At 43.4% G+C, this 14,576-nt stretch overlaps 1 protein-coding gene across 11 annotated transcripts in view; it reads left to right on the top strand.

The window, feature by feature from the left end:
• Positions 1 to 4,120: 4,120 nt before the first annotated feature.
• The window catches only part of SMARCA4 (SWI/SNF related BAF chromatin remodeling complex subunit ATPase 4), a 61,203-nt gene continuing 50,747 nt past the window's right edge, over positions 4,121 to 14,576 (top strand). For 10 of the 11 annotated variants that reach the window (XM_083718273.1, XM_083718272.1, XM_083718271.1 and 7 more), the window contains exons 1-2: positions 4,121 to 4,421; positions 13,759 to 13,847. The gene's annotated coding sequence lies outside the window, so the exon portion shown is untranslated. The remainder of the gene's footprint in view (positions 4,422 to 13,758; positions 13,848 to 14,576) is intronic. The other variant, XM_083718266.1, reaches the window with a different exon arrangement.

Here is a 14,576-nt window from a genome sequence, read left to right as displayed (position 1 = left end):
AGTAGTTTGGATTTGATATCTCGCCTTTCACTCCCTTTAAGGAGTCTCAAAGCGGCTAACATTCTCCTTTCCCTTCCTCCCCCACAACAAACACTCTGTGAGGTGAGTGAGGCTGAGAGACTTCAGAGAAGTGTGACTAGCCCAAGGTCACCCAGCAGCTACATGTGGAGGAGCGGAGAAGCAAACCCGGTTCCCCAGATTACGAGACTACTGCTCTTAACCACTACACCACACTGGCTAGCGTGTGAAATGAGTGCAATTGTGCGGTAGTTGGAGCATTCTTTGGCACTGCCCTTCTTTGGGATTGGGATGTAGACTGATCTCCAATCCTCTGGCCACTGCTGAGTTTTCCAAATTTGCTGGCATATTGAGTGTAGCACCTTAACAGCATAATTGTTTAAAATTTTAAATAGTTCTGGGGTGTACGAGACATCTATATCTTTCTGGTATAATTCCTCTGTGCATTATCACCACCTCTTCTTGATGTCTTCTGCTTCTGTTAGGTCCTTTCCACTTTTGTCTTTTATTATGGTGATCTTTGTACGAAATGTTCCTTTCATATCTCCAATTTTCTTGAACAGATCTCTGGTTTTTCCCATTCTATTGTTTTCCTCTATTTATTTGCATTGCTCGTTTAAGAAGGCCTTCTTGTCTCTCCTTGCTATTTTTTGCCCACATAGTAACAGAATAAACTACCTGCAGCATCCTGTCTAATCTAAACTTTAAAAATCCCAAATAATTGGAAAAACTCTAAACCTAAATGCAATACATAAATATTTTTAAAATAGTAACTTCAGGACAATCAAAAATGAACAAATCAAGAAAACTACTAACTTCTCCTTCCAGCTGTGACAGAAATGAGCACATTCATTTACAGTACCTGCCTCATCTACCTACTAGCATTGTTTGGCAAGCATGACCTCATAGAGGACAGACAGAGGAGAAAGGTGATTGGCTGAGCAGACGCAGCTGTTTAGAGAGGCTTTGCACAACCTTTATATGATCATATCTCAATATTAGCCTCTTAGGAGGCTCAGCAGAAATTTCAATCTGGAAAAAAAAAGAAAAGATTGGCAACTGATCAGATAAAACCTGCCTGGCCTGCTTTGTACCCTGAAAATAAATGGATCTGCAGAAATATTCAAGTGAAGCTTCTTCCTGGCATGGATCTGTTCACAGGTGGAGCTTATTCTTCTGTTCGGTGCAAAGCTACAAGATTCACAAAGTGGCAATTCTAAGCAAAGTTTTGTGAAAGTGAAAACTGATCACTTTTCATGTTAGTTTTTAATGTAACCAATACACTCCTTCAAGGATTTCCTTATAGAAATTGTTGCTAGTCATTGGAAACAAATGTGGCATTGCCAAACTACCTCCCTAAAGTCTGCTATACAGTGGTACCTCAGGTTAAGTACTTAATTAGTTCTGGAAGTCCGTTCTTAACCTGAAACTTTTTAACCTGAAGCACCACTTTAGCTAGTGGGGCCTCTTGCTGCTGCCACGCCGCCGAAGCACGATTTCTGTTCTCATCCTGAAGCAAAGTTCTTAACCTGAAGCACTATTTCTGGGTTAACGGAGTCTGTAACCTGAAGCGTAGGTAACCCGAGGTACCACTGTACAGTACTTTTCTGCATTCTTCTAACAATTTGCTGTAATAGATTATCAATTTCTTCCAAATAATTTGAAAATAAGGCATAACGGAAGTAATCAAGTAGCTCTGGGTATACCACCTTTGATGCCAATATTTACCGGTATTACCCAAATTTTATAAGGCAATGGTTTGTCTAACAGACTCTTTTTCTTTTCTTTTTTCCCTAGTGCAAGGAAAGATCCTTTGATTTGGGTGCTCAACCCTTTCCACACCAAGAGCTGCCCTGATAAAACCTGGAATTTTTCTGTAATAATACTAAGGGCAAGAAGGGGTTGGTGGGATTTGGAGTACATATCTCCAGTGTATTGTTTGGCACTATCTGAACACTTGCCTTATTAACATGATTTTATTATACGTAGCTGCCCTGTCCTCCTGGCCTGGGCACTGTCACCAGCCCTGCTTCTAATAATAATAAGTAATAATAATTTTATTATTCATACACTGCCCATCTGGCTGGGTTTCCCCAGCCACTCTGGCGGTTTACAGCACCTAAAAAAATTGTAAAACATTAGACATTAAAAAAAATCCTGATACAGGGTTGCCTTCAGATGTCTTCTAAAAGTCAGATAGTTTCCTTGACATCTGATGGGAGGGCATTCCACAGGGGGATGCCACCACCGAGAAGGTCCTCTGCCTGGTTCCCTGTAACCTCACTTCTCACAGTGAGGGAACTGCCAGAAGGCCCTCAGAGCTGGACCTCAGGGTCCGGGATGAACGATGGGGGTGGAGATGCTCCTTCAGGTATAGTGGTCCGAGGCCGTTTAGGCCTTTAAAGGTCAGCACCAGAAATGGTGTTCTAACTGTAGTAGCTTTAACAACTATTGGACTAGCGCCCAGGAGGACAGGGTTCAAGTTCCCACTCAACCATGAAGTCTACTGGGTGACCTTGGGGCCAGTTGTCTTCTCAGCTTAGCTCACCTCGCTGGGTTGTTGCTGTGAGGATAAAATAAGGATGGGAACAGTGTACTCCACCTTGAGCTCCTCGGAGGAAAAAAAAGTGGGAACTCCCTGCCTATTGATATCAAGCAGGTAATACCTTAACAGTATTACCACTATTTATTAAATTTGTATACCGCCCTTCACGGGGGGTGGTTCACAGCAGTATGCTTTTCTGGTGCCTGCTATTTTTATTTAAAATATAAGGCGGTATAGAAATGCAAAATAAAATAATTCCTTCCAGTAGCACTTTAAAGGTAAAGGGAACCCTGACTATTAGGTCCAGTCGTGACCGACTCTGGGGTTGCGGTGCTCATCTTGCTTCAATGGCCAAGGGAACCAGTGTACAGCTTGCGGGTCATGTGGCCAGCATGACTAAGCCGCTCCTGGTGAGCCAGAGCAGCGCATGGAAGTGCCGTTTACCTTCCCGCTGGAGCGGTACCTACCGTATTTTCCGCCCTATAGGACGCACTTTCCCCCCTCCAAAAATGAAGGAGAAATGTATGTGCGTCCTATGGGGCGAATGCAGGCTTTCGCTGAAGCCTGGAGAGCGAGAGGGGTCGGTGCGCACCGACCTCTCTCACTCTCCAGGCTTCAGGAAGCTATCCGCAAGCCGTGGGAGAGCTGCGCTAATAGTAATAATAATAATAATAATAATTTAAAAAACCATTCTTGTTTGGGCAAGCCTAAACATGTGCTTTATAAATGTTGTGGTTTTTTTTTTAGTGTTTTAACTATTTTATAGTGTAGATTTTAATTTATCAAATGGCACATCAATTTTAATGGAATGATGAAATGAAACTGCTTTTTGTGGGCTGCTCTTTTTTTTTTGTAGGCTAAAATACTGCTAAACAAAAAAACTAAATATTTAAAAGCGCCTCCCCCACCCCTTCTCCTGTGTGTGTTTGTGTGTAAAGCCGCCCTGTTGCTTCTCACGGGGTTTACGTGTGCTTGAAAATAATGTGACATGTGTAGAGGAGCTAAAGGAGAACGTGGGAAAACATACTCCCCCCCTCCCCCCGCCTCAAACAATCTCAGCCGCAGTGGCGGCACTATTGCGCACGCGCACCATCAAGCCGACGCCGGCTACTGTGCGCGTGTTGGGGGAAGGGAAGAAAGAGCCCCGCGCGCCACTCGCTCTGGAGAAGCGCGCGCCCGTCGCTTCGCCTTGCCTCTCCCCTCCCTCTGACAAAGGAGCGCGAAACCTTCTCCTTCCGCCGCTTACATTGGCTGAAGCTGGCATGAAGGGGCGGGGTTTCCCCCCAGTCAGAAAGCCCGCCTTCCGAAAGATGCTCAGCTGTGATACGATGCCAAAGCTGTCCCTTGTATCCCTCCCACCCACCCCCGCTCCGCTACGCCGACGCTCTCTAGTCCTTATTCAACTGGAGGAGGGGCCCCAGGGCGGGAACACAACAATGCGACGTCTCCCTATTGGCCAGCCGGCGACTGAAGGGGGGCACTTTTTCCCTCTTCCCCTGATTGGCTTTGCCATGCGGAGAGAGCTCTCTTCCCATTGGCTTGGAAGAAAAGAGAAGGCCGGTTCTGCCGAGAGGGAGCACGCGCGTGTCCCAATGGGAGCGCGCGCGCGCGCACGCACGCGGGCGAGAAACCTGTTCTGCCTGTTGGGTGAGCGAGCGCGGCCGAGCGCCTTCTTGGTTAGCGCTCCCTCAGTCGGGGACGCGCGGCAGAGGGGCGGTGGGGGAGGGGAGCGAGAGCATCTTTCTTTCACACGCGCGGCGGTAGCGGCGGCTCCAGCTCCTCCTTTGTTCGCCTCCACACACCCCACCTCGCCCGCTCTTAGAGATACCGGGCCGCCCGGCTGGCGGGGGCCGGCACGGTAAGGGGTGGGGTCGGGTCGGTGGGGGGGGAATGTGGGGGCTGAGGGAGGGTTGACCGCGCACGCGCGTGGATGGATGGATGAATGGATGAAAGAAATGTACAGCCGTGTGAACGAGGGGGGGGGGGAGGATGACCTTCGGAGCGTCGTGTGTGGTCGGAGTGGGGGGGCGCCGTTATTTCGCCTCACCTGCCGCGGGGGTGGGGGCGGGGGGGTCGGCGGAATTGAGGGTAAGCGGATAAAGGCGTGCGCCCGCGTCCCCGCCTCCTCCTCGCACACTCCCACCCGCAGCATCCTTCCTTTCTTCATGTTCCCCCCACCCGAAAGGACCCCTTCCCAGCATTTTGCACCCCAATCTCAGCATCGATTTTGGCGTGTTGTTTCATAGATGTAGTTAACGTCCTTTAAAAAAAAAAAATTCAGGATGAGAATCTGGGGCAGTTTCCAGCCATCCAGGTTTTTAAATCCATCCATCCATTCATTCATTCATTCACTTCTTATCACATCTACATATTGTCCGCGCTTGACTCGCTTAAACCCGTCGACTTCCCCAGAGCTGTAATAGGTAACTGTTAAAAATCCGTGCCCCCCCCCCCCAGAGAAATGCATGTGGATGGATTTGCAACCGGTTTGGAATAAATAATGTATTGTGAATGCATTGATGGTCAGTTCTCCCCCACTGGTACAGTATTAGCAACATTTATGTGTTACGTTAACATTTCAGAATAATAGTTGATAGGTATGATTTATATTATACTATGTAGCAGCCTAAAGTAGAATAAAAATTCTATTATGTTGATATTATATATTATATTAAAACCAGCCATACACAACCGAAAACCAGTTCTAATGGGCCCAATATTGGCCACCAGCAGCCCAGTATTATTCCCCCCTCACCCACCAGCCCAGCACCTTCACTTGCCATTCTTGCTTCCACTTCTATAATCCAGTGCCTCCTGCTTCAAGCCAACATCCCCAGGGACAGTACTTACTCTTCTTGTTGTTATTTATTTGTACCCTGCCTTTTTCCCTGACAGGGACTCAAGGCAGCTTACAGATAACATAGGGGGAAACGATAGAACCATAGAAATTTAGAGTTGGAAGGGACCCTGAGGGTCGTCTAGTCCACCCACCCGCAATGCAGGAATTTGCAGCTGTCCTAATAATTAAAAAGACAATTAAACCGTAATAGAATTAAACTATATCTATAAAGCTCTCTCTCGATATATGATCTATTAAAAACATACAGATAATTACAATAAAAGCACCACAGCACCAGCCCTTTCATTAAAAGAAGTTCCAGAAAGCCTGTTGGAACAAGAAAGTCTTCACCTGCTTGCAAAAGTACAGCAAGAAGGGAGCCAGTCTAACTTCTCTAGAGAGGGAGTTCCAAAGTCTGAGCAGTCACTGAGAAGGCCCATCACTTGCTCCTCCACTTACCATCAGCAGGTCTCTGTAGCATCACTGTTTATTCAGAGTAGAAGAATAGCCAATTTCTAATGGATCACCCAGTATCATCTGGTTGCTGGGATTGCTGTGAATTGTGTTGGACTAGTGTGCCTTGGTCTGATCCAGCCCTTAAACAAGTGTGCATATTCAGGATTGGTTGAAACACCTTTCATTTATGCTGTAACTGTTAAGAGGACCTGCATGCATATACCCTTATACATAACAAGAATAAGAGGAACATGAGAATTTTAGTTTTGCTGCTTAAAGTAGAGACCTTACAGGACTCTTTCCTGACCCTGTTGTGCACTATATCAAGCCTCTAGCTACCTTCTTCATACTCCTCCTTATTCCCAAGGGCTGGCAGATGCATCCCTCCAACATAACCTTTTCTCTAGCTACCCCTAATGCTACTACTTCATTATTCCTTGTGGTTTCTTGTACAATAGCAGTATTTTCTCATGTTTTTCCCACAATTTTTTAAGGTATTGGACAAGATATTTAGTATTTTTATTGATTGTTTTATGCCCTGAATCTTTTGTGTGTGTGTGTGTGTGAGAGAGAGAGAGAGAGAGAGAATGGTAAATAAATTTATTAAATAAATGGGTGATCCATCTCCAGGCTCCTATAGCCAGCTAGGGATGGAGGTTTTTTCTGTCCTGCCCTCCTAGTTCTCTTCACTTTGCATATTCCTCTTCTTTTATTCTTCTCCCTTTATGGCTTGCTTGCCCCTTGTTTACTCTCCTCCAGTCCCCTCTGTCCTTTGGTTTTTCTGGAAGCCTTGAATAAAATAGGAATGTCATCAAGGCAGTGGAATCTCTCTGTGGAGGTTCTTAGAGGTATCTTTTCCTGTTCTCTTTTTTCTTCTTGTTTCCTTTTAAGCTGTTGTCTTATTTTATTGTGAAAAACTTCATTTAAAAAAGAAAGAAAGAAATAGCATAAGCCTCCCTCATCCTGATTTAATATTCCTAGAAGTGCTGCTCAAAGTAAGTTCTCCATTCCAGAGTCCATTGCAAATTGCAAAGTACTCAGTATGTTTATACAGTGTGTGAATTTGTCTGACTATCTGTCACTTTCTCTGTCTTGCGCTTTGATTTTGACGGACTGATGCTGTTTTCAGTCTCTCTGGACATCCAGCATGTCATGAGAATGCCCTTCTTTGCCCTGCCAAAGTCCTTGTTCTGTGCAGGGGACCAGTAAGCTAGGCTATTTTCCACTGCACAGTGGGGCAAAAGGGAAGTTCGTGCTGTTGTTCTTTTCATGACAGCATGATAGGTATGACAGGCCCCTTACTCAGCTACAGCATTTGCTTAGTCTGGCCACCTTCTGGAGCCAGCCATTGACACATCCAGCATTTTCTCAAGGAACCTAGGAAATTGAGCTCTACCTCCTTCTCTCTTCACAGATGTTCTCCCCTTCTGAACCATGAGCATTCTTCTCATTACTCCGGACTCTCCTCACAGACAGTGCCCTTTTCCTTTCAGCCTCTCCCACATGCTCACTGCTCTTTCCCACCCTGCTTTAGTTGGGGAAATTGCATTTCTATTATTGCTTGTGCCATTCACCAACCCACCCACACCATTTCCTTTGCTCCTTCAGTGTCTCTCCTTGCCACTTTACCCAAGGGTCACAGTTAACCCATTACCTTTTTGAAATGTTTTCTTTGTCAACAGCCCAACCACTCTTTCACTCCTCTTTTTTTGGCAGAATTCTGCAGAAAATTGAAATATTTGCCTGGCTGAGATAATTGGGGCTCAGAAATAATACATAATAATACTGAATTCATTCATCCATAGCACTGATTCATTGGTTTAGCTTTATGAGAAGCGAGCCTTGTGTTTGCTTCCCTTCTCCAGTGCAGCTGTGAAGAGGCACTAAAAGCATTTGCTCCCATTTTGGACTAACTGTAGCTTGTGACATCCAAACCCAGAAATATTGCAGTTAGTCTTAACTTCTTAGATGAAACAAGCCAACATCAAACCATGATTTATCAAGCTGCTTGTTTTTACTAGCCGTAGTTGACATTAACTACAGTTTGTAATTCATATGTAATGCTATACCATGGAAGCTTCCAATCTTGCAGTCGTGCTGGGGGAGGGGTTAGTAAGCAAGTCCTAGGCTTGGTTCACCCCATCCTTGTAACCTAAAACTGTGGTTTAGCATTAGGTGTGAAACAGGCCATTATATAAACTGCAAAACAGATGTCACATGTACGTGGCTCCAGTGTTAGAAATTCAGATATATAAGCTAGGTGCCTAATGGCTCCTTAAACCAAGTTTACAGTCACCAAAACAGAATGTATAGTTGCCATTTTTGGGCAAGACAGTTTTAAAGTATGCAGCCTGGGATTCATTTTGGACTCACGGCTCTCCATGGAGGTGCAGGTCAATTCTGTGTCCAGGGCAGCTGTCTACCAGCTCCATCTGGTACGCTGGCTGATACCCTGCCTGCCCACAAACTGTCTCACCAGAGTGAGGCATGCTCTGATTATCTGCCACTTGGACTATTGCAATGTGCTCTATGTGTGGCTACCTTTGAAGATTACCTGGAAACTACAATTAATCCAGAATGCAGCAGCTAGACTGGTGACTGGGAGTGGCTGCCGAGACCATATAACACTGGTCCTGAAAGACCTGCATTGGCTCCCAGTATGTTTCCAAGCACAATTCAAAGTGTTGGTGCTGACCTTTAAAGCCCTAAACAGCCTCGGACCCGTATACCTGAAGGAGCGTCTCCACCCCCATCATTCAACCCAGACACTGAGGTCCAGCTCTGAGGGCCTTCTTGGTAGTGGCACCTGCCCTGTGGAATGCCTTCCTATCAGATGTCAAGGAAATAAACAACTATCTGACTTTTAGAAGACATCTGAAGGCAGGCCTGTTTAGGGAAGTTTTTAATGTTTGAAGTTTTATTCTGTTTTTAGTGTTCTGTTGGGAGCTGCCCAGAGTGGCTGGGAAAATATAATAATAATAATAATAATAATAATAATAATAATAATAATAATAATTCAAATGATGGCCTGGCTGTGCTTGATTTTCAGTTAAACATCTGGCTAGTTAAACCTTTAGCTAGGTTAAGAACTTTGAAAATGTAAAGAAGAAAAGTCACTTGATCCAGGGATAGTCCACACATATATTGGCCTATTCCTACCTCTTTCTCTTAGTGGTGGCTGCTCCTGCTCAGGTTGCACAAAAAGCATTTTGGTTCCAGAAATCCAATCAGTTATAAAATATAACTGATAGAATTCTACATGGTGGGGTATTAGTGTGTGAAAACAGTCCAGATCCAATGACCCCCAGAAATGCAGCTCCTGATGGTGGAGATGCCAGGCACAATCCTGATCCCTAGGCATCTTCACTTGGTCACAACTGGTTGAAAACCAGGTGCAAAATGCGCCTGGCTAATTTTGAACACTGCTTGGCACATTTAGAAGAATGATAGCAGTGTTAGAAACTCAGATATATTAGCTAATCTTCAAATGCCACCTTAAACCTACAGTTGCCACAATGAAATGTCTAGGCACCCTTTTTGCCATGGAGTTTCTTATTATTTGTTTTAAGGGGAAAAAATATCAAAGCAGCTTACAACATATTAAAATATCAAATAAAACAATCCAGAATAAAACAAATTCAATCTTCAAGGAAAATATTTCAGATCCTTCTCTAAGTGACATTTTGCTTTCCCCATATTTATTTGCCTACTGAATTTATATAGCTGACCCATAAGGGAAGTATTCAAGCAAGCCAGTGGGGTTTAGTGGCTAGAGTGTCGGACTAGGATCAAATCCTCACTCAGTCATGAAACTTTGCTGAGTGATCTTAAGGTAGTTACAGCCTCTAAACCTACCTCATAGGGTCATTGTAGGGATTAACTGAGGAGGCGATGAACCATGTACTATACTACCTGGAGAAAAAGGTGGGATATAAATGCAATGAATAAGCCCACCTGCTTAAGAAAGCTAGTGGAGCCAGTCAGATGGAGATGTCAATTGCCACCCTGGCATCCAGGCATCTCCATGTGGTCGTAATTGGATTCACACACCAGTCGCAAAATGCGGCTGGCAAATTTTGAGAACTTAATTTGATTTGATTCTGGCATTTAGTTCTCTTGTTTATTTTATTTATATTTTAATGCTGTATTATTGTTTTAACATGCAATTTTGAGCTGCCTTGGGGGCTCATATGAGGCTGAGAGGTAGAATATAAATTATTTGATAAATAAATATTTGAATTTAGGCCTCCTTTGGTACAAGTGAATATGTTTATGTTTTCCTTTTCAAAACTGTAACAGAAGCATTACTCTTATTATGTTTATGCATAGTGCAGTGTAGGAGTGGGGAGCACATTTTATGGCAATGGGCTTGTTTTAATGTGTTGTAAACTCTTTTGAGATTTTTTTCCTCTTTAATATATAAAGTGGTCTAGAAATGAAATGAATAAGAAGAAACTCCAAAAGGGACACCTAGACATTCCATTGCGGCGACTGTAACCTAGGTTTAAGGAGCCATTTGGCGATTAGCTTATATATCGCAGGTGGAGAGGGACGTGGGTGGCACTGTGGTCTAAACCACAGAGCCTAGGGCTTGCCGATCAGAAGGTCGGCAATTCGAATCCCCGCGATGGGGTGAGCTCCCGTTGCTCGGTCCCTGCTCCTGCCCACCTAGCAGTTCAAAAGCACGTCACAGTGCAAGTAGATAAATAGGTACAGCTCTAGTAGGAAGGTAAACGGCATTTCCGTGCACTGCTCTGGTTTCGCCAGAAGCGGCTTAGTCATGCTGACCGCATGACCCAGAAAAACTATCTGTGGGCAAAGGTCGGCTCCCTCGGCCAGTAAAACCAGATGAGCGCCACAACCTCATTCACAACTGGACTTAACTGTCAGGGGTCCCTTTACCTTTTATATATCTGAGTTTTTAACACGGACTCAAATATAACAGCGGGGGAGGGGCTTAAATCAACCTTAACAGCTTGTGTAAAAAACGTGTGAGTGGGGGCTTAAGAGAGCTCCAAAAAGCTAACAGATTTATGAAAGTTCTGTTCTAGTTCTCACCCATCTGAAGTTCCAGTGACAATGGCACATGAATCTTTTAAATAAAGTCGCATGTTTACCATAGAAAGCATTCTATTACTGTGTTAAGTGTTTAAGGACTGTCATCCGAGAAACACGGAAAATCTTGTCTTTATAAAGGTTTAGTTGCCCGCATCAATAAATGCAGTGCTGCCTTAGCATCTTTTTTGCCACCATCCTTTTGTCTCTCTCCCCCCACCAACTTAATAAAGGGAACAGCCTAAAGAATTTTGTGCAAATTTCCCCCACTGCTTCCCCTTGAAGCTTAGATTATCATAGTCAAACATCATAATTAATTATAGTTAGCTACTAACTAGGAGTGCTTATGAGCTTCAACTTCTGGTTAAAAGCAATTCCTTATTAGTGTTAGCATCAGTGACCGTGTTACCTTTAGAAGTGATAAAGGTCAATGGAAGTAGTGATTTATTCATGAGACTGGGAAGTGCGAGTGCATAATATGGTTGCCTGTCCGAGATGCATTAACTGGTTTAAGGGATTGTTCTCTCTTCACATCAGTTAAATCATAGAGCTGGAAGAGGATCCCAAGCACAAATTTATATCAACCCTTCCTGTCCAGGAATCACAGCTAAAGAATCACTGGCAGATGGCAACCCAACATCTGTTTAAAAATGGTAGTCTGTTCCACTGTCAAAACAGCTCTTATCAGAAAATTATCCCTAATGTTTAGTTGGAGTCTCCTTTCCTGTAATTTGAATTCATTGGTTCCTACCTTTAGGAGCAATAGCAAACAAGTTTGCTCCATCATCCTTATGACACACCTTCAGATAATTGAAGATTGTAGTATGTACCTCCTTCTCACGCAGTGTTAGAAACTCCGATTTATAAGCTAGGTGCCAGTCATAGGTTATGGCCACTACAGCAGAATGTCGATTTGCCAGGGGGTTGGACTAGATTACTCTCATACCTTTCAACCCTACAATTCTATGATCTCAACTACACTGCTTGACTCTTACACCAATTCACTTGTCCCAGTATGCAAGAAGAAGAATCACACACAATGGAAATTGTATTAACTGTGAACTAAGGCAGAAGTTGTTGCCATCCTGACGCCCAGATATCTCCATTTAATCGCAATTGAACCCATGCTAGTAGCAAAACGCGCCTGAGAAATTTCGAACACTGTTCTCAGATGCTTTTCACCTGTCTGTTTAACTGTTTACCTTGATATTTTGTCACTGAGGCTGAGACTTTCCATCACCTGTGGTTCCCCTCATGCTTGTAGAGTTTGGCATCCTTACAGGCTGTTTTTTTATACCCCTTTCTAGCTTTTCTCCTTAGGAAATACTAGCTTCAGAGTAACAATTTTCTTCTGAACCACTGTGGGAGGAAAACAAATTCTGCCTCCACACATGTCCTGACCCCATTAATCATCATCTCCTGCAACTAATGCAATGTACAGTGGTACCTCGGGTTACATACGCTTCAGGTTACAGACTCTGCTAACCCAGAAATAGTGCTTCAGGTTAAGAACTTTGCTTCAGGATAAGAACAGAAATCGTGCTCCAGCAGTACAGCGGCAGCAGGAGGCCCCATTACCTAAAGTGGTGCTTCAGGTTAAGAACAGACCTCCGGAACAAATTAAGTACTTAACCCGAGGTACCACTGTACATTTTTTTAAAAAATCCTACGAATAGGTTAGGGTGACTAACCTTTAACCATTCAGATGTTGCTGAACTGCAACATTATCCCTCACCATTGTCTATGCCAGGCATAGGGAGTTTTAGTCCCAAAACATCTGGAGGGCCAAGTTTGGCCATGCCTGGTCTATGCTGACTGTGAATGATAGGAGTTGTAGTCCAGCAACATCTGGAGTACAACAGGTTAGCCACCCCTTTCACACCAAGAACAATCAGATGAGTTCTATTTATGAGAACCAGCATTATTGTTCCAGCATTTTAAGCATTCCCTTTTATCTTATGTGTTTTCAGGGAGCCACATGCATAACCACTTCCCTTGTGTTAACTTGGTCTTTGGTAAAGGTAAAGGGACCCCTGACCATTATGTCTGGTTGTTGCAGACTCTGGGGTTGTGGTGCTCATCTTGCTTTATTGGCCGAGGGAGCCGGTGTACAGCTTCCGGGTCATGTGGCCAGCATGACTAAGCCGCTTCTGGCAAACCAGAGCAGTGCACGGAAATGCCGTTTACCTTCCCGCCAGAGCGGTACCTATTTATCTACTTGCACGTTGACATGCTTTCTAGGTTGGCAGGAGCAGGGACCAGGCAACGGGAGCTCACCCCGTCGCAGGGATTCGAACCGTCCACCTTCTGATCAGCAAGTCCTAGGCTCTGTGGTCTTTTGTATGTCTCCCTAAATGAGTACTGAAAATAATGAAGGGATAAGTGGATTTAATGGGTGATATTGGATCCCTTAAGTAGGATTTTACTTGGGATTATCTTAATAAATGCTTTTCAGGTGCAGGCACATTAATATTCATTATTTATTTCGATTTAAGACCTCTCTTCATCAGAGACCCCAGTGCAATGTAAGAAATAATAATAACATTTACTAAATAAATAGATTAATGAAATATATTAGAGTGCCTGTTTCAAAATATATCACAAATGGTGCATGTGTGTTTTGGGGGGTGCTTTTCTTTTGTGCAAGTATTTAAATTTAAATTTGCCTAGACTGGAATGCAGCAATTCTTAGTGTTTAGCACAATCCTAGAAAGGCTTACCTATATATAACATTTATATATCAGGTCACTGTGTTGACTTTTTGGTAGGCAGCTGGCGTCCTTGAAAAGCTAGGGTATATATATTTTAAACAGAAAAGTAAGTTCAGTTGTGGTTTTTTCAACAGCATTGGAATAGATACTGACAATTCAAAGAAATTGCTCATTGCCACAGTGGACAACTGCTATGAGTTAACAAACAACCTGAAGTTCACAGGTAGGTGAACTTAAAGGATAAAAAAATCATGTATATTTCAGCTGTTTTTAAAAAATGAGAGACTTCGACAAAATACATTTCAGGGTTTTATTTTGGGCAGATTTTGCGTTACTTATCAGCATTTCTGTAGTTAGGAATGGAAAAGAGATTGTTAAAATAACAAAATCTTCAAGTTGCTAACAGTTTTTAGATAGTGGAGAAAGCTAGGGTCCCCATGGTCGGGTTCATTGGGTTTTGTCTGTACGTGTGTAAAACGAGGTATCAGTTTTAAATTAAAGCAATTTATATTCATTCTAAATGAAGTTAACCACTTTCCCGCAAAATGTGTCTTAAAGAGGCAGTGTTTTCTATAGGAATATGTTGTTAAGTAGCGATGCTTCTGGGCATAGCCTTAAGTCGAATTTCGCACAAATAAGATTTCTGGGTGTGAGAGAAAGTGGTAAAGAAGATCAGATGGAAAATATTGTGCTTCAGGCGACACACAGGCAGAGGGATACTACTAGAATCATAGTCTCAACAGTAGTCTGATGTCCAAACTCGTGTTACCATGAGAGGCAAGGTCTGGGCAGTTCAGAATCCAAACACAGGGAATGTATGTATGTACTTACTGCTGTAGCATAAACATATATTACAGTGGCTTTACACAAAAAAAAAAAACATAAAGCAGGTCAGTAAAGTTATAGAAAAATAACAATACTGAAAAGCAAAAAGAAATTAAAAACAAACACC

This window comes from Podarcis gaigeae (genome assembly GCF_964106915.1).
Source record: "Podarcis gaigeae genome assembly, chromosome: 17".
In the NCBI taxonomy this organism is placed as follows: Eukaryota; Metazoa; Chordata; class Lepidosauria; order Squamata; family Lacertidae; genus Podarcis; species Podarcis gaigeae.
This window is presented reverse-complemented; position numbering and strand designations above follow the sequence as displayed.